At 40.4% G+C, this 20,433-nt stretch overlaps 1 protein-coding gene and 1 pseudogene across 1 annotated transcript in view; one reads left to right on the top strand and one right to left on the bottom strand.

Annotated features, from left to right (window-relative positions):
• Positions 1–20,433, bottom strand: part of LOC126003511 (guanine nucleotide-binding protein G(q) subunit alpha) — a 304,342-nt gene that overhangs the window by 265,790 nt on the left and 18,119 nt on the right. The window lies entirely within an intron of this gene.
• Positions 4,295–4,906, top strand: LOC126003513 (high mobility group protein B2-like; annotated as a pseudogene).

Below are 20,433 nucleotides of genomic sequence, written 5' to 3'. Positions count from 1 at the left end.
TAAGAGAATTAAAATAACTGAAAAGTAAAAGGTGGTAACAAATATCAATTTCAACAATTCTTTTTCCTTTCTTTTTCTAAATTTGAATAAGCATGGAAAGAATCACAGGGAGGCCTACTGTTGAACAATAATCTTGTGGCACCTGACTTGGAAAGATGTGTCAGTCTGCTGATGACTCAACCATTCAAAGTATAACAGAAACCGTGAGATGGCCAGGCCCACACCATTGGAAGATCACAAACAAATGTTTCGTCACATGTCTTAGAATGACCACAGGGCTCAAAGAAGGATGATTTTTATGTCAATTCAAGTGAAGGTGGCTCCTGCAAAATTAACCACAACTACAATAAAAAAAAAAAAAAAAAAAAAAAGGCTTGTTTGATGGTACATGCCCAAGACAAAGAGTAAGCGAAAATGAATACATAATTGCAACCTGTCACCCTACTGACAGGGATCACACCAACAAGCTTAATAATTTGCTAAGATTATAGGCCAATAATTACCCTCCCAGTGTAAGGCTGATAATAATACATAGCTCCATTAGTTTAAGATTACTTTAGAAAGTAATTATAAATGCTTGTTCAAATAGACTCAGAAACTAGGACCAAGCAAAATCTTACTATTCATCTTTTAATTTGGTAGAATTTACAAAAATAACCTTTTCTGTTAAAAGATTTTTGCCTGGAGCTCTACACAGAAAAATTTAAGAGATTGTAATTCCCAGTGAAATTCAACATATTTAATAAACAAAGATCATATATCTACCCAATCAGAACAAAGACCAACCAATCAGAAAAAGGACAAGATAAGAAAACAAAGCAAAACCCAAAATAATATTGCAGTAGTCATGACTAGGTGAGAATCCCAAAGCATATAACTATCAGAATACAGTAAATACAGTAAATAAAAATATCTGCAAGGGTCAGAACGACAATGCAAGAGATACTGCATACAGCCAAACTGGGTTTGATCCCCAACACTAACAGGAGTGATCCTTGGGCAGTCAGGAGTAAGACCTGAACACTACCAGATGAATATTCAAAAGCAAGAAAATTAAAAAGAAGTGTGTGTCTTGACAATTGTTTCTCTAAAACTAGAAACTAGGGACCAGAGCAACAGTAGGGCATTTATGTCACACATAGCCAAACTGGGTTCAATTTTCAAAATCTCATATGGTCCCCCTAGCCAATCAGGAGTAAATCCTGAGCTCAAAGCCAGCACCGCCCCCCCCCCCAATAGTAAAATTAGAAACTGAATAAGTTAAGTAAGAGTCTTAAGTTTGGGCAAGACAGAAATATTCTCAAAACTGATCATTACAATGTATTTAGAAAACAGAGCTAATATCTATGAGATAATCTCAAGGGGAAAAATTTTAATCAATCATTTTTTGAATTCTTCCCTCCTGCCTCCCCAAAGAAGTCAGCCTCCACTTATATTAACTGGGAACTCTAGGGAAAGCAAGAAACAATGACAAAGATTCCTTCCAGCTCTGCCTTCTCACCCTGTCTCTCCCTTGAGTACCCCCTTTGTTCCTAACAGTCATGAAAGAAGCTCTCCTCAATTGACAAAAAAGGAGGTTCAGAGGCCTCCAGAACACAACACACATCACAGCTCCCACGACTCTCTTCCACAAGATCCTGAAACCTCTCCTGACAAGTCCAGATGGACTCAGCGAGTAGGCTTTATCACAACTTGAGGTGCAAAGAGCCCATATGTGGTCAGGGCCGAGAATTTATTCCACAGACATGGACTTGTCCATCTGCAAGAAGCAGATTCAGTTTGTCATTGACCTGCACTTCTCTCACTGTATTCTTTTGATTTTTGACAGTCAACCATCACATACATCATTCGCTATGTAATGAAAATGAACTGGAGGAAAACATATGAACTGGAGGAAGACATACTCCCTTCCACATACTGTCTAATTGAGCACAATCCCCTACCACTGTTCTCCCTACAAGCAGCTCAGAGAAGGATCAACATTATATGTCCAGACCAGGAAAGACAGAGTCAACCAGAACTGAGTATCTGAGCAATGGGCAATAAGGGAATAGGGGAGGAGGAGACAACATAAAACAGTGATAGAGCACATACCTCACATATCCCAGCACCCCTTCCCCACATACCCCAGCATCACGACAGGGAGTGGCCCTAAGCACTGCTCCATGGTCAATCCCTGAGGACTTCTAGGTGTAACTGCAAAAATACAGAAATATATAAAAATATGTATGGTATTTAATAAAAGCATGAAAGAAAATGATGGCAAACATGCTGAAAAGGAAACAGGAATCCTGATTATGCTGCTGGCTTTATGGGTCAACCACATGCAAAGCGAGAGTCCTACCACTGTTCTAACACTGCAAGGAGTCCAGCTTTGTCTGAAGCACTCCAAGTTGTCTGCTAACTTTAGAGAGCTGTGCCCAAAGACCCAATTCTTCCCCCAGGTCAGTGCCAGATCTAACAGGCCTTCCAGTCAAGGACAGTCCTCCACTATTTGATAGGTGACTAGAGTCAATTCTCCAAACAAATGCTGTTGGACCCGTGTGAGCAGTGTTGCCACCACTTACTTATGGAGCTTACAGAGAATGCAGAATCTCTGATCTCAGTCAAAATTCACCTCTAACCCTGTGTGCAGCAAAGTCAAGCACAACAAGGCTGGAAAGCCCCACCTGACATCATCATCTCCCAGGGCCAGTCTGAACTCCCCACTGCCCACCACAGTGACTGGCTATAATCAACACACCTGTAGAGCCATTTTGCATTCCTCTTTCCCAGGGACCCAATAATACAGGCACAACAATAATAAAACCTCACAAGAGGCTAAAAAATGCACAGGAATTAAAAATAAATATTCCAGGAGCCAAAAGTGAGTAAGGTGCATGCCTTGCATGTGGCTGTGGCTGACCCAGGTTCAATCCCTGGCATTCCATGTGGTCCCCAAAGCACCATCAGGAGTGATTACTGAGTGCAGAGCCAGATGTAACCCCTGAACATTGCCAAGTATGAACCAAAAAACAAAACAAAAAGAAGAAAAATTATGGCTTGAAAAAAGGAATGGCATGAGATGAGCTTAAATTGACAGATTAAATGTCCAGCCTTGTAGAACATGGTAAATAACAAAACAAGTGCTAATCAATGCTGCCCAGGAGTGCACACATGTCTTGCATGCAAGAGCACCAGGTTCTAGTCCCCAAGGCGTGGGAGTGGGCCTGCAACAATGCAGGTGTGGCCCACAAGCCAGGGGAAAGGTCACCCCATGAATCATGGGAAAGGCATGGGGGAAGGGTGGCAGAGGAAGTGGAATCAATCTGGCCAGCCCCACCAAACGGCACACAACTATAAGTATGCCAAAGCCTGATGAAACGGATTCAAGGGAAAAGGAAGAGTGTCACCACACTTAGGTGGATCCTGATAAGGTGTTTTCAAAGAGCTGGCACAAGTCACACTTCCCTGTGCTTCTCCCAAAATGCCATCCCTGCACAGGCCAGAGGAGCAGTACCATAACTTGGTGGAAAGAAAACTCAGGATAGAGTCCCCAAGACCATTATATACTACATACCTTAGCAATGGACTCAGGACTATGTGACAACAAAGCAAAAAAACAAAACAAACAAACAACAAAAAAAAAAACAGTGAAGGAAAAAGGAGCATGGGGGCAGAGTTTAAAAGTAAGCAAGTCCTGACTACTGAGGCCTCTTCTGACACACAGAATTCCCAAGCAACACAACTACAGCAGCCACTAGGGAGGCATCCAAATCTAGGGTGGGCAAATCAGGAGGCCTGCCCTCAACTGGGCACCTGCCAAGGATTTCATGTCCTGAAGCAGATGTACATAAGAACCACACAGCTGTACCCAAGAAGGAGATACACTGAGATGCTCTGACCAGTTCTGAGACTGATGACAACACTCTCAAACCACATTCCCAGGTGCCAGGCAAGGGCTGATTCTGTGAACAAGTCCTTCCAAGGAGGGCAGCAGAACCTACAATATCTTTTTTTTTTTTTAGCCTACAATATCTTATCCTGTACAACACCCCCAAAAGTACAAGGTAAGGGAAGTTCTAGCCAGTCACACTACCAAGTCAAAGTACTGGCTACTTAGCAGAGGCAAACTTTCATCAAGATGTATCCTGGCAAACCTCCACACACATCTGAGGTGTGGCCTGGGCCCAACTAATCAAATGGACTGTGCAGAGAACTCTGCATAAACAAGAGGCTGCAAATAGCCTTAAGAGCTCACTAGCTGGCTTCTGGACTGAGGAAAAGCTCCCACAAGGAGATGCTTCCCATCGCCATGGGAAAAGAGACCCCCAACAAGTTGATGGGCAAAATGTCCTCCTACATCTTCGTGCAGAGGTACTGTGAAAAGCACAAGAAGAAGCACCCTGATTCAATTGTCAGCTTTGCCAAATTCTCCAAGAGAGATGGAGGAACAATTCTGCAAAGGAGAAATCCAAGTTTGAGGACATGGCCAAAAGTGACAAGGCTCACTATGAGAAGATAAAGAATCAGAGTACTGGCCAAAATGGATAATAAAAGGAAGGGCAAGAAGACAGACCCCCAATGTGCCCAAAAAGCCCCCATTTGCCTTCTTCCTGTTTTGCTCTGAATATCAACCCAAGATAGAGAGCGAGAATCCCAGCCTGTCCACTGGGGGTATTGCCAAAAAATTGTGGGAGATGTGGTCTGAACAATAAACCAAGGATAATTAGCCCTATGAACAGAAGGCAGCAAAGCTAAAGGAGAAATACTAAACGAATATAGCCGAATACCATCCCAAGGGCAAAAGAGAAGTAGGAAAGAAGGGCCCCAGCAAGCCTACAGGTTCAAAGAACAAACCAGAAGGTGATGAGGATGAGATGAAGAAATGGAAGATAATGAGGAAGAGGAGGAAGATGAAGAATAAATGGTTATTCTAAAATAATATGAATAGGAGGATGGGCTCAGGCAATTGTTTTGCTAAAAATGTGAATTCAAGTGCAGCTCAATATTAGCTTCCATATAAAAACTATAGAGATTTTTGTATAGCTGATATAATTCTGTGTAGAGAAAATACTTTTTAAAATAATGCAGGTTGTACTTTTTTGAGGGGCTACATAGATTTCAAAGCTTCTGATGTTGCGTGTTTCTAAATATTTAATGATTTCCTTATGGTAGGACAGCAAATTTGTAGGAACTAGAACAATGAGAAATTTAGGATTTTTTAGAATGTTGCATTTTGTTTTTTAAAAATTTTTGTAGCAAAATTATGCATACTAAAAATAAGACATATTCTGGAAAACTTGGAGAGGTTGTATGTGTAAGACATAACGACATATTCCACATGACTATTACACATATACACACACTTAAACATCTGTACCAAACAGGTGCACATCTCCTGCTCACACAGATCTGTTCTATTCAGCTAACTAATCTCAGGAAGCAGCAGGATATAAACCAAATCCGTTGCATGTGCGTAATAAGAAATGCAATTACCAATTTCCACTGGCTACAATTATATCAATAAAAAAGAATCAATAACTCCCATCCTACAAGATCCTTATTTGTTAGAACTATTTGCTTCCACTAAGCTATGCCATCTTTCCAGCATATATACAAATATATACAAACGTGTGTGTGTGTGTGTGTGTGTGTGTGTGTGTGTGTGTGTGTGTGTGTGTGTGTATGTGTGTGTATGTTTTTGGGCCACACCCGGAGGTGCTCAGGGGCTACTCCTGGCTGTCTGCTCAGAAATAGCTCCTGGCAGGCACGGGGGACCATATGGGACACAATCACCTTTGGTCCTGGATTGGCTGCTTGCAAGGCAAACGCTGCTGTGCTATCTCTCCGGGTCCATATGTATATATTTTTAACTCTACCAAACAATAAGAAATGAGCCCACTAATTTTTCTTAGAAGGGGTTCTGCTAAGTCAATAAATGCTATAAAATTCCAAAACTAAAACAAACATGCTGTTTTTTTCCAATAGTACTGACCTGAAGGGTCATAAAATTTACTCACAGGACATTTATTGTCACGTTATTAAGAAATTTGAGAAATGTATATATGTGCCAACTTAAAATGATCTGATGTGACAATCAGATTTTGGAGACCATTTTCTTAGCCTCAGAAGCAGGGCTTTGATTGGATGAAGAAAAGATCACATGCCACTGGCCAGTCAAGGACAAGTATGAGTTCTCCACTAGTAGATTTCAGTGCTATGTGTGACCTCATTCCTCTTAGAGACAAGAAAGGTGCCAAGTATTCTTTGCAAACTGGAATTTGTCAGCTATCCCCAGATATTCAGCCAGTGAGGGTTATCCTGCTGTGCACTCAGGCTTCAGTAGCCAGACTGAGCTTGCACCTGAAAAGCACTGATCCTGACAATGGAGCGTAGTGTACAGTGGGTAAGGAGCTGCCTTGCACGAAGTAGACCTGGGTCAGATCCCTGGCACCATCTGAGCCCTTCCATGAGTGATCACTGAGTACAGAGCCAAAAATAAGCCCTGAGCACCACCAGGTAGAACACCACTGAAAAAGCACTTTGGAGGTGTAGCACCTCAAAAAAGGCACTTGTTTCAAACACTAAGTCTCGATGCCTTCCAGATGGGGAAAGCTTGCCTCAAGACTGTCCATCACCCTAGGGACTAAGAGAAAAAGAAAACAATAAGGGGAACTGCCAGTAAGAGGATGAGCACCAAGATCTGGCCCACATCTTCCCACTGCCAGTTAAGAATACTTGAAAGCAGAGTAAAGAGCAATCCCAACGATTATTTTTCTTTCTTTTAAACAAAGGATATGCACAAAAATAAAGACACTTATGTCAAGATAATTTTCACTAAAAAAAATGTAATCTGTTGTGTTGCTATAGATTCTGATGCTAGTTAAATTATTCATTTATTACATTCCCTAGTTCCAGTAAGCTACTTCTAAGATAAACAAAAACAAACAAACAAAAACAGGGAAACTAGAGAAAAAAAGGAATTAAACAGCCTCTCTACCATTTGATTTACCATGGGCTCTAAAAATTTGTATGGAAAACAGACAGTTGGGAAAAAAAACATTCCTATGCATTATTAACTTTGCTTTTAACAAATAAAGACTTCCTTTGTTCAATGTGAATGTCAATACAATTTGTTTTGGGGGGAGCTTTTTTGGGGGAGCCACACCCAGCACTGCTCAGGGATCACTCTGGCAGTCACAGGGGACCACGTGTAGTGTCAAGGATAGAAGCTGGGTCAGCCCATGTAAGGAGAATGCCCTACCCACTATACTATTGCTCCAACCCCCAATATAACACTTCTTTCTTGAAATTTTGTTTGTTTGTTTTTGGGTCACACCCAGCAGTGCTCAGTGGTTACTCCTGGCTCTATGCTCAGAAATCGACCCTGGCAGGCTTGGGGGACCATATGGAATGCCCGGATTCGAACTACCGTCTTTCTGCATGCAAGGCAAATGCACTATCTCCATGCTATCTCTCCGGCCCCTCTTTCTTGAAATTTTTTTTTTTTTTTTTTTTTTTTTGGTTTTTGGGCCACACCCGGTAACGCTCAGGGGTTACTCCTGGCTATGCGCTCAGAAGTTGCTCCTGGCTTGGGGGACCATATGGGACACCGGGGGATCGAACCGCGGTCCGTCCAAGGCTACCGCAGGCAAGGCAGGCGCACCTTACCTTTAGCGCCACCGCCCGGCCCCTCTTTCTTGAAATTTTAATCAGAGGCCAGAAAAATAACTTAGACGCTGGAGCAGGTGTATATTCAAGGCCTATCCTGCAACCAAAGTATGGCCAAGTGTGGTGACTGCAACAGAAAACCAATAAAACTCTTGGGACCAGGAAAAGAACGTAAAAGGGGTGGAGAGAAGGCCCTGCATACTCGAAACCCAAGTCCAATGTCCACCATAAAGGACCCCACCAAATACAGAAGTAGATTTCTCTCTTCTCAAATCACATAGGAAAAACACACACTTCAAAGGCACCTTCTAGAAAGAGCCCTTTCTGGTAAATCAGGGGTACTTCACAAATCACCCCATCCTGGTACCGTCCGCACATCTCAAAACTCGGCAATGATCCATATACTGTTAGTACATTTTTCAAGATTCGGGTTCACCTTTCAATGCAGAAATCTCCAGTAAAGCATATCATATCTTGTTAAGCAAATCTGGATTTGCCTATTATAAGTCTAGTAAAAACAATTTTAAACTTGGTTTAAAGGACAATAATTTTGGTTATAAGAATCCCATGGGTAAGAGAGGCTCAAAAATGACTTGAAGAGACAGGAACGTGGTTAGTGGCAGAGCACAGGCTTTGCAAATGTGAGGCTCAGATTCAATCCCTGGTCACACACACACAGACACACACAACGAAATCAAATATATGATTTGGACATTTCAACAAAGCAGAATCACCATGATTAGAAAAAAACATTCTGTTAAATTGCCAACTAAGAAATAAGTTCCCTCCATGATAGAAGTGCCTATACATATTGAGTCCATTTTCCAATAAGACAAAAATAAGTCTCTTAAGAGTCATAAAGACCAAGCAGGTCTGTCATAACAGGGAGAAAGACTACCCTGGCCAAGAGGACAGACTGCCCAGGAATCCCACTTCTGGGTTGTCTAAACAATATGGATGTCTGCAAACAGAAGATACATCCAACTAATGTTCACTACAGCATTATTTACAAGAGTTATAATATGGAAGTGACCAGAAGTAACCAGTGACAGTGATGATGTAGCAAAAATATGATCTATGTATACATTGGAATATTATTCCAAAGAAATGGAATAAAACTGCCACTTGTTACAAAATGAAAAGCTCTCCAGAGAACGAAGCAAAGTGACCTACAACAGCCAGAAGGCACCAGACAAGTACTGAGTGGTTTTACCCACATGTGTAATGTACCAGTATCAAACAGACAAAATTACACACCAATAACCTTGATAATAAGAGTAAAGGTACTGGAGAAGGGGTGAAAGGTGATGGGAAGTGTGAAAAATTAAAGAAATTTTATCTCAAATATGATTCTGCACACCAGAACCAAAAATAACCTTGCTAACTTTGTCTCCCATAACCCTTCTAGGTGAAACAAACACATATCACATATACACTTATGAATCTGCTAAAGACTATCTATAAAGCCCTTTGTCGCCTTGTATAGACACATTTGACTGGTCATGCTAAAAATCCTGTACTTGTTCCTTACATGCATAAAAAAATTGCTGGGGTGAGAACACACTCAGGGAATAAGTGTAACCCTGATTTGGAACCTCAGCCCTCCACGGCCCCCTAAGCATGCTAGGAAGTGACTCAATAGCCCACAAGCACCACCAGAACAGGCTCCAATAAGAAACATGGAGGAGGGGATTAATAAATCATTTAAATTATCATGTTTATTTAAATAAAATAAAGGTGACATAATAAAATTATCAGTTAAATCTAGAAAAGGCAATATCCTGTTGTTCAGAAAATATCCAACTACTGTAAAAAAGAGCCTTTAACTGAAGTTGACAACCACAGGGGCAGGGACCAAAGTCAATTAGTAGGTGGGGGCAGTACTGGAGCAATAGGAAAGCTGAGTAAGACACCTGCCTTGAAAGCAGCTAACACAAATTTGATTCCTGGCACTACATATGTAATGTATGGTCCCCAAAACCCAGCAGGAATGATTCCTAAGCAGAGCCAAGACTAAGCCTTGATCGTCACCAGGCACAGCCTTAAAAAATGAAACAAAAAGACCCCTCCCACCTTCCTTCCCTTCAGGTTGTATAATCTAATTACCTTCCATGACTGGAGGCCAAACCACAGATTTCTCTCTTCCCTATTATAGCAGTATAAAATAAATATTGAGGTCCAATTCTGGTAGTGCAGCTTTGGAGTTATGTTTTTTTGTTTTTTGGTTTTTAGGTCATACCCAGCAGCAGTAGCGCTCAGGAGTTACTCCTGGCTCTACGCTCAGAAATCACTCCTGGCAGGCTCGGGGGACCATATGGGATGCTGGGATTCGAACCACCATCCTTCTGCAACACCCTACCTCCATGCTATCTCTCCAGCCCCTGGAATTATGCATTTTTAAGGGGAAAAAGGGGCGGGGGAGCTAGAGCAATAGTACAGGATGTAGGGTGCTTGTCTTGCATGTGGCTGACTTGGATTTGATCTCAATACCACATATGGTCCCCTAAGAACTATCAGGAGTGAACCCTGAGTGTAGAGCCAGGAGTAACCTCTGAGCATTGCTAGGTCCGACCCAAGAAAGAAGGAAAGGAGGAAGGAAGGGACAGAGCAAGAAAGGGAGGGAGGGAAGGATGGAAGAAAAGAAGGAAGGAAACTACATCTCAGTATTGGTTCCATTGTGGATATAAGGACAAAGTATCATAGTATGATCTGCACCTGTGAGAAATGCTGAAGCAGGCTACTAACAGAAAGAAAACAAGGGCCAGGGAGACAGCTCAAGCAAGGGCAAAGCCTGGGGCCCAAAATCATTGCCCTGGGGTCCCTCAGCACCACCCATACACCAGTGATCCCAGGAGCAAAGCATCATATGCATCTTTGAGCACCCAGGAGTGAGTCAAGACTCCCCAGTTCCACTAAGAACAGTCCCAATAAGAAAGAGAGCCAGCCCAAACATTCCCTGAAGCCATCCAATACTCTAAAAGTAGATGTGCCCCAGTGTGTGCCAGAGAACCAGTCTCCACAATGGGTCAAACCAAACCAGGTTTTAGGATAGATCTCAGTAACATGGATCAAAACTTGTCAACAAACAGACAAAGAGAATTACTTCACTGGGATGAGGATGGTCTCACCACTGACTGTGGAGGAAAAAAAACATAACTCATTAGGGGAGTTTACTGAGTTGACTCAAGTAAAGTGTGCAAGGGTAGAATTAAAAGCACATTCGTAAAGGGAGATTCTATCATTTCAACTCTCTATGAAAGACTTCACATGTGTTAATTATAGTTATCAAGACCCACAAAACAGACTTCCTGGAAAGAAGGCAAAGTGCTCTTCAAAAAAGCCACAACACAAGTTCCTCTCTACCCCTCAGAGCAAACCTAAAAGCAGAGAGAATGCCTCTTCTATAATCTCAGTAACAATAATAGCAAAAGATTTATCAAGTAGAAGCAATGCAACTGATGAAAAGAAAATGCTAGAGGCCTGAACACAGCTCCTGTCTATAAAATTGTAGCTGTGTAGAGGGAAGCAAAGGGATAACACAGATCCACTCACTAGCATCCTCGAACTCGGAAGAATCAGATCCTTTTCTTGAGGAAATCACATTTCCTGCTTACCTGGTGCAGGCAAGATAAGATCGTGGAGTCCCCTCTGACTTAGCTTATAAAAGGGAACAGCTGAGAATGAACAGCAAGTAAACGTAAAAGAAAGCAGAGGCCGGGGCTCATGAGAGTCACAGATCAAAAACTGCCATCAAAGCAAAGGACCATTTTGAACATTTCTCATAAAAGCAGCTGACTCACTCAAAGGAAAAGCAACAAATGAAAATGCTTATAAAAACACAGCAAGAGCCACAGAGATACAACAAATAAAGCATTTGTTTCTGCATGCCACTAACCCAGGTTCAATCCCTGACATGGAACAGGGTTCTTTGAGACCACCAGGAGTGACCGACAGCTAAGCAGAGCCAGGAGTCTGTTGCCATGATTGCTGCCAGGTATGACCAAAAAAAAAAAAACCTGTAAAAACAAAGTACAATTCTGAACAATGTTTTCTAAAAGCAGCAGGTTCTTCCCAAAGAAAAGGAACAAATAGAAATGGTAATAAAACACAGCTAAAGTAGAAAGGTGCAAAGACTGAATGAAATTACACAAAGCCACCAGGCCTTTATTACCAGCCTACCCAGACAACAGGATAGTGTAAAAACAATTTAAAAATAAATTAAATATAATTTAAAGCAAAAGGCATCAGAATATATACCTTAAAGCACTCAGGAATATGCAAACAACCCAAGAAAAATAGAGAAGAACATAAAGATTAGACCCAATACGATTTTTGAACAAACAATAGGGCCACCCTAAAATTGGAACAGCTCTAGGAAGAAATGAAAACTAGGCACAGAACAGGCAAAAATGAAAAATAAAGTGAACAATTTGGAAGATATATATATTTGCAAACATAAAAGAAGCAAGAACTTTAAGAGAATATGGGCTGCTTAAGGGGGTTATTATGAAATAGACTAAGGAAGAAAGAAACAGAGATAAGAAAGGAAACAAAGAGGGGGGAAAATGGTAATACAGAAACTAAAAATGAATTTGAAGCCTCAAAAACAAGAACAGACACTTTGGTTCAGTCAAACCACTATTAGTACTTGACATTTAGATGACAACCACTACCAACTCGGCACTGCAGAGAAGAAACGAGCAAATCACACAAGGGAAAAAGGAGAATTGATGCCTCTGGAAGAAAATTGACAGCTTGGTAAATAAAAATCCAATCTACAAGTAATTGGTGTGCTTTAGAAAGGGAAAAAAAATCTTTCAGTGGGGCAGACAAAAAAAAAATCAATGATAAACTAGGGGAAATCCTTACAATGAAAAAAAAATGGAACATAAACTCATGTGGCAGAACCTGAGTTCATGGTGGAGTTCATCCATGTTCAAGTTAAAACATAAAGAAGCGATCACCAGGGAGGAACAATGAAGCTATTGAGAGAATCCCTGGCACAGATGCAAGCAGCAGCATCCACACAGCCGCTACACTTCATAAGTAACTGCACCCAGAAAAGAGGCTGTAAGTGGTACAAGAATTTGAAATCTATGTCAGTCCCTGCTACCATGTGAATGCCATAGGTAAGACATTGGGTCATCCCAGGTCCAATGTGAAAAATATCTAGCTCAAAGTGTGCTCCAGTCAATTCATAGAAAATGAATATAAAAGCAGAGTACCCATAGTTAGGCATTCACATCACTAATGCTCAATATGTAGTTTAACTGCAAAAATATGGGTTGAATGCAAAATATCTGTAAGAAAACAATACAAAACAAAAACATACAGAAAAACACAAAATCAAAAAGTATCAGAAACAGGCCAGCAATATTGCTCAATGGAGAGGTCAGAAAAGGAAAACAAAAAAGAGTAAAATACATTAAGTCAGCATTGGAGCAGTAGTTCTTGCATTACAGGTAATCAACTCGGGGTTCAATCCCCAGCATCCCATATGATCCCAGAGTCCTGCCAGGAATGATCCCTGAGTGCAGAGCCAGGAATAAGCCCTGAGCACTAATGAGCATGGAACAAAATCTAAAAATAACAATAATAACAACTATAACTGTAATAATAATACATTAACTATGTATGAACATAGCAAAACCATAGATTTGTTTTCTAAAGGCCACATAGGCCACAAGGGGAAATACTAACTTTAAGCTAGTATAATTCAGCAAAAAATACTGAAAGAGGGTAGTGGAAATAGAAGAAAAGCAAACTATTGTTGAATCAAGAAACTCAAAATAATTAATTTGAATAGTCAGGAAGCTATAAATGAGGGTAATAGCAGGATGTATTAAAGACAAATTATCAAAAATAGATAAGCACATTCTATGTTCACGGCAGAACTCTGACAAAAACCAGGGATAGAAATGATGATAAACGAGCGAATTTAAAAGTTGTGGTATAGCTACACTGGAACTACTCTAAAATGAAGAAAAGATGAATTCATGCAGTCCACTGCAACATGTATAGAACTGGAGAATAATATGTTACGTAAAGTCCAAAGGAGAAAGCAAAATAGCAAATTATGTGACATATTTGTGATCTAAGGAGAGGCAAAACAAAGGAAGAGACAGTATTGAACAGTGGCCATTCTTGGCCTTGAAGTACAAAACTCCAATTACAAAGCATTGAGGGATGAAGAAGTAATTTAGAGGTATTGGGAACCGTGATAGAAGATCTTGGGCACTTGGTAGTAGGTTCCTTTGTATACCAATACCATAAGCATAAGCACTATTGCAAACCCGTTATCTAAACTGCAGTAAAAATAAATTACAGGGCCCAGAGCAATATAGTACAGAAAAACTGTATTGCATATGCAGCCAACCCAGGTTCAATCCTCACTACCCATATATGATTCCCCAAAACCACGAAGAGTGATCCCTGAATTCAGAGCTAGGAGTAAGCAAGGCCTGAACACCACCAGATGTGGTCCCAATATAAAAATCAATTATTACCAAAAAGAATAAAAACATTAACATGGTGCTCAGGGGCTGGCTGAAAAGGACTATAATACATGCTTTGGAACATGGAATCCTGGCTCATTCATGGCATCATACAGTCCCCCAAGGATCACAGTGAGCCAGTGACCCTAAGCATCTCAGATTATGTTACCTCCCAAAAAAAAAAAAAAAAAAAAATCACTGAGATCACAGGAATGGCTCTCATTTTTTGATATAAATATTTTTACTGAAATTAAATTTCACATTCAAAATTTGTTAAAGATATAGGTTCCTGTCTATTTAAGCCTTTAAATAGCCTTGAATAAAATTAGAGAGACAGACTTGACCCTTCAGAAAATGTCCTCAGGCATTCAGACAAGTTTATCTTCTTGTAGGAGTTTTGCTGTTTTGATCCACATCCTACAGCCACTGCCATGTAAATAGCCAGTTTCACAAAATCACAACTAACCTCAAAAGAGAATCAAGCCAAGCCACTAAAACTCATGGATCTTTAGGCTGAAAACTCTGGGGCACCCTCATGAGGAGACGAGTTGAGTCCCTGCCCTGCAGAAGCTACAGCAACCACATCTACACAACACACCCATCTACACAGAAAGAGCCCAACTAATTTCTAAAGACACGACAAGTTGACAAGTTGACAAAAATCCCAAATAGAAAGCTCTTGGAGCTCCTAGAGTGTACAGCCTCTCTATTCAGCTTCATGACACCTCCAAATTCCATAATACTGATAGTCCAGTAGGGTCATAGCCAATTAGATGGGAAAGAACCTTAGAAGTCAGCTAAACTCAATAAGCAAAAACAAAAGCAAGGACGGTTCACCTAATAATAAACATCTCAGTAAATCCCCAGGCAATGATTCTAATAACACCATTGTGCGATTTAACAATTTTCACAAACTTTGGGGTGGGGGTGTAGTTTTTGTTTCTGTTTTTGAATCACACCTGGATGCACTCAGAAATGGATCCTAAATGGCACGTGGGACCATACAGGACCCCGGAATTCAAACCACCGTCCAACTTGGATCAGTAGTGTGCAAGGTAAACATCCTACCACTATGCTATCTCTCCGGCCCCACAAACTTTGTTTTACTGAGCTATTTTTTTGATAATTCCACTTACCATTTCCTTTAACAAGCAGTTTAAAAATATTTTGTGCCTTCCAAGAGGCTAGGTGGGAAACTGAGGACAAATGTTAGAGAGAAGGTGACTGTTAGAACAATGGTGAATGACAAAAACAACTGTATTATGAACAACTTTGTAAACCATAGTGTTTAAATAAAGTTTTTTACAAAAGTTTTTCTCAGGTTAAAAAAGGAATTTTACTGTTTAATAGTTAGTAATCTTTAAGACAATAGCTAAAGAAAATGAGGAGATATTTTTTAAGTGACAAATATGCATAAAATAAAATTTAGAGAACCATTTTAAGTCTGCTCTTTCTAAATTATCTATATTATAGTTAACTTTTTTACATTAGGAGTAAAAAATATTCAGAGCATGCAACTACCAGAAAAAGCAAAAACAAAATAATAAAGATCAAAGTAATAGAGATCAAAGGTTGGACCTTTATAGTCAGAGTGCCAAGTCCAGTTGATACCTGTTTTATTTGAGGTCCAGAGAGACCATACAGCAGGTAGATAAGGAAGGACTTGCCTTGTATGTCACTTGATCTAGATTGAATCCCTAGCATTATGTCCCGGAGTTCTACCAGAAGTAAGCCCTGAGCACATAGCTTTGGGTTGTAACACAAAAACTACAGAAAAAAAAAAATTTTTAAGCCAGAAATACTTGGTATATGGTAGTATGTGACTCTTCATATGAAGTTTAAGTCCCTGGCAATAAGTAAACAAATGTCCCTACTGAGGAAGAGAGGAGCACAGTACAATTAGTACTAATTCATCTCCTATAAGGTAAAAAAATTTACAAGAATATCAGCAAAAGTAATAAAGAATAATACTAAAAAGGTCCTATTTTCCTTACAAGTGATCAGAAGTGGAGAACACAAAAATTCTCTGCATGCCAAAGAGCAAAGGTGGGAGGAAGGGAAATGCTTCAGGCGACAGAAATTAGATGCAAAAAAATTCCAAACATATCAATTACATCAACAAGTAAAATGAACATAACTATTTATGAAGAAATACTCTCAAATTAGAGCTAAAAAATAAAAAAAAATTAAAAGCCGCAAAAATACAGTGATTTTTAACTGCATTTATATCCAACATAGCAGGATCTTTAAAAACAAAATATGGGGCCAAGTAGAAAACTCAAAGGCTATCATGTACCCTTCATATGCAGAATCCCCAAGTGCATGGTTCTTTCAGCACTGCTGGACAGGACCCCAGCACATGGAGATGGGAGAACGTGGTCCAAAAGTCAAAACAGAACATAAGAAGTAATGTTAGACTGGTGAAAATTCAATCTGAGGGAACATTTTGTATGTATCTCAGGGTATTGATATATAAAAATTCAATTTTCTGGGAAAAAGAGAAACTGCAATGAATATTAGAGTAACGGAAGTCCAGTTCAATACTGACAGATTTACAATATAACATATAACATAAGCAAGGCCACAAATATAGGCAATAATATTAAATACATATTTTATTATATATGTATAAATTTTATGTATCTAAGTGATAAAAATTGACTATATATTATACAATAAATTCCCAAAAGTAAAATCAGGTCATATTCTATCAAAATGAGTGGGGTATGAATGAATAAGAAAGTCTGAAAATATTCAAACCATTTGGAAAATGGTAACTATCGTAAGTAATTCTGGTTCAGAGATAAAAATCAAAGTGATAATGTTTGAATATACAAGAAATATCTGAGCACTAAATAGCAGTAAGTTGACAAAATTCAATGCTTTAAACACATCTAATTCATAACAATAAAATAAGATTGAGCAACAGTACGAATAGGGTATCTGCCTTGCTTATGGCTGACCCTGGTTCAATTCCCAGCACCTCCTATAGCCCCCAGAGCCTGCCAGAAGTGATTCCTGAGTGTAGTCAGGAGTAACTTTTGAGCACTGGACAGAGTGGACAACAAAATTATTAAGTAAATAAACATACAGAAGCAAAACACTCACTGACTAGCTAAAATTATAAAAAGGATTGGAGTACTGTGCTCCTTGACATCATACTACAAACCTACATTATCGAAACAGCATGGTATTCAAATAAAGCAGACACTCAGTTCAAAAGAACAAAATCAGGAATCCAGAAACACACTGTCACCATATATGGATAGTTTATTTACAACAGTGGGTACAAGTATGTAGAAAGAAAATTCTCTTCAACAAATGATGCTGGGAAAATAGGATGAAAAAGAATGAAGCTGGACCACTCCATTAGAACCCAATCTGTAAGAAATAGAGAATAAAACACAGGCAAAACACTACAGGATGTTAATTTCAGTAGCATCTGAAGCTACAAAGGATTCAACTCCACAGGCAATGAAACCAAAGCAAAAACAAATAAATAAAATTACATCAAAATTAAAAATCTCTGCACTCCAAAACAGTCATTGAAACAAACAGAATGGAAGAAAATATTTGCACATATACATGTGACAGAGGGTCACTAATATCCCAGTATATAAGAATTCACAAAACTCAACAAGGTGCCAGGGTAAAAATACAGTGGGCAAGGCACTTGCCTTGAACACAGCTGACCCAAGTTCAATCCCCATCATCCCATCTGGTTCCCTAATCCCTTCCAAAAGAGATTCCTAAGTAAGGAGCCAGAAGTGGGCCCTGAGCATCACCATGTAACCCAAAAACAAAACAAAATAAACAAATAAAAATACAGTGGGCAAGGCACTTGCCTTGAACACAGCTGACCCAAATTCAATCCCCATCATCCCATCTGGTTCCCTAATCCCTTCCAAAAGAGATTCCTAAGTAAGGAGCCAGAAGTGGGCCCTGAGCATCACCATGTAACCCAAAAACAAAACAAAATAAACAAATAAAAATACAGTGGGTAAGGCACTTGCCTTGAACACAGCTGACCCAAGTTCAATCCCCATCATCCCATCTGGTTCCCTAATCCCTTCCAAAAGAGATTCCTAAGTAAGGAGCCAGAAGTGGGCCCTGAGCATCACCATGTAACCCAAAAACAAAACAAAATAAACAAATAGAAAATATCCTCCATAACAAAAAAAATCAAAAAACAAGAATATTTTTTAATGAGGAGAGAACCTGAACAGATATTCCTTCAAGGAAAACATATGAATGGCCAAGAGGCATAAAAATGGCCATCCTGGGCCTGAGTGATGGCACTAGTGGTAAGGCGTAAGCCTTGCCCACGCTAGCCTAGGACGGACTGTGGTTTGATCCCGTGGCATCCCATATGGTCCCCCAAACCAGGGGCAATTTCTGAGCATATAGCCAGGAGTAGACTCTGAGCGTAACCGGGTGTGCCCCCTCAAAAAAATGCCCATCCTCACTGATTATCAGGGAATCGCAAATCTAAATAACAACATATTAATAAGCACACAGTAAAAACAGCCTATATCAAAATGATCAGAAACGCTGAGAGCTGACTGGTATGGAGAAAAAGAACTTCATCACAGTGGGTGAGAAGGCCAATCTGAAAAACAAGAATGGATACTCCTCAAAAGAGGAAAGCAGTAATTCCATATGGCCCACAATCTATTCCTAGAAACCTCAGAACACAAAAGCACTGATTCAAAACGTCACATGAACACCCAGGTGTACTATGGGCCTATTCTCAATAGCCAAGATATGGGAACAACTAACCCTAGAATCAAAGAAAAGGTGAGTGGAGGGAAAAGTTGTGGTGTGGACATATACTGGAATTCTCAGTTATGAGAAAACATAAAACATTGTCATCTGGTACACTTGGATGGAAGGGAAAGGAGTAATACAAAGCAACATAAACCAGGACAAAGAACTGAAACATCACTCTATTTGGTGTATGTGTGTGTGTATACATACATACATACATATACATTATAGTTTTTTTAAATAAGAGTAAGGAAACAGATTATGCCCACTGCTACCATCTTCTTGGTCTCTAATCTCATTAAGGTCACCAAGTCAGAGTAGGGAATGAAATGACAACTATAAAAGACTACAGCAAGGGCTGGACAGCAGCAGAAGTGATGAGCACCATATGGTTGTATGTATAAAGCACTCACACTCTAGTAAAAACTAACCTTATCACAAGAAAAAAAGAAATGATGGGCCCGAAGAGATAGCACAGCAGTGTTTGCCTTGCAAGCAGCTGATCCAGGACCAAAGGCAGGACCAAAGGCGGTTGGTTCGAATCCTGGTGTCCCATATGGTCCCCCGTGCCTGCCAGGAGCTATTTCTGAGCAGACAGCCAGGAGTAACCCCTGATCACTGCCGGGTGTGGCCCAAAAACCAAAAAAAAGAAAAAGAAAAAAAGAAAAAAGAAATGAACTAGAATACAAGACCAATAGATATGGTTTCAAAATAATTATAATTTCTGTATCACATAATACAAAAAGAAGGAAAAAAACAGGTGAGTTATTTTCAGTTTCATTTGCGTGTTCAAAGCTCACAAGTGAGAACCAGAGCAACAGTACAATAGAGTGGACACTCATTTTGCATGTGGCCAAATAGAACTCCAACAACCCATATGGTCCCTCAGGCCCAACCAGGAGTGATCCCTGAGCACAGAGCCAGGAGTAAGCAGTAAGTGCTAAGCACCCCCAGCAAAAAAAAAAAAACAAAAACCTCACAACTGGACAAATAAAATCAAAAACAAGTTACAAAATATTTATTTATACACATACACACACACACACACACAACACAACACAATATAGGGGGCCAGAGCAATAGCACAGCGATAGAGCATTTGCCTTGCACGCAGTCAACTTGACAGACCTGGGTTCGATCCCCAGCATCCCATAATGGTCCCGACCCTGCCAGGAGTGATTTCTAAGCACAGAACCAGGAATAACCCCTAAGCATCTCTGGGTGTGTCGAAAGGAAAAAAGAGAGAAGGGAGGGAAGGAAGGAAGGGAGGGAGGGAGGGAGGGAGGGAGGGAGGGAGGGAGGGAGGGAGGGAGGGAGGGAAGGAGGAAGGAAGGGAGGGAGGGAGGGAGGGAGGGAGGGAGGGAGGGACGGAGGACGGAAGGGAGGGAGGGAGGGAGGGAGGGAGGGAGGGGAGGGGAGGGAGGGAGGGAGGGGAGGGGAGAGGAGGGAGGAGAGGGAGGAGGGAAGAGGGAGGGAGGAGAGGGAGGGGGGAGGAAGGGAGGAAGGGAGGAAGGATCGG

Source organism: Suncus etruscus, chromosome 3 (assembly GCF_024139225.1).
Source record: "Suncus etruscus isolate mSunEtr1 chromosome 3, mSunEtr1.pri.cur, whole genome shotgun sequence".
Taxonomy (NCBI): domain Eukaryota; kingdom Metazoa; phylum Chordata; class Mammalia; order Eulipotyphla; family Soricidae; genus Suncus; species Suncus etruscus.
This window is presented reverse-complemented; position numbering and strand designations above follow the sequence as displayed.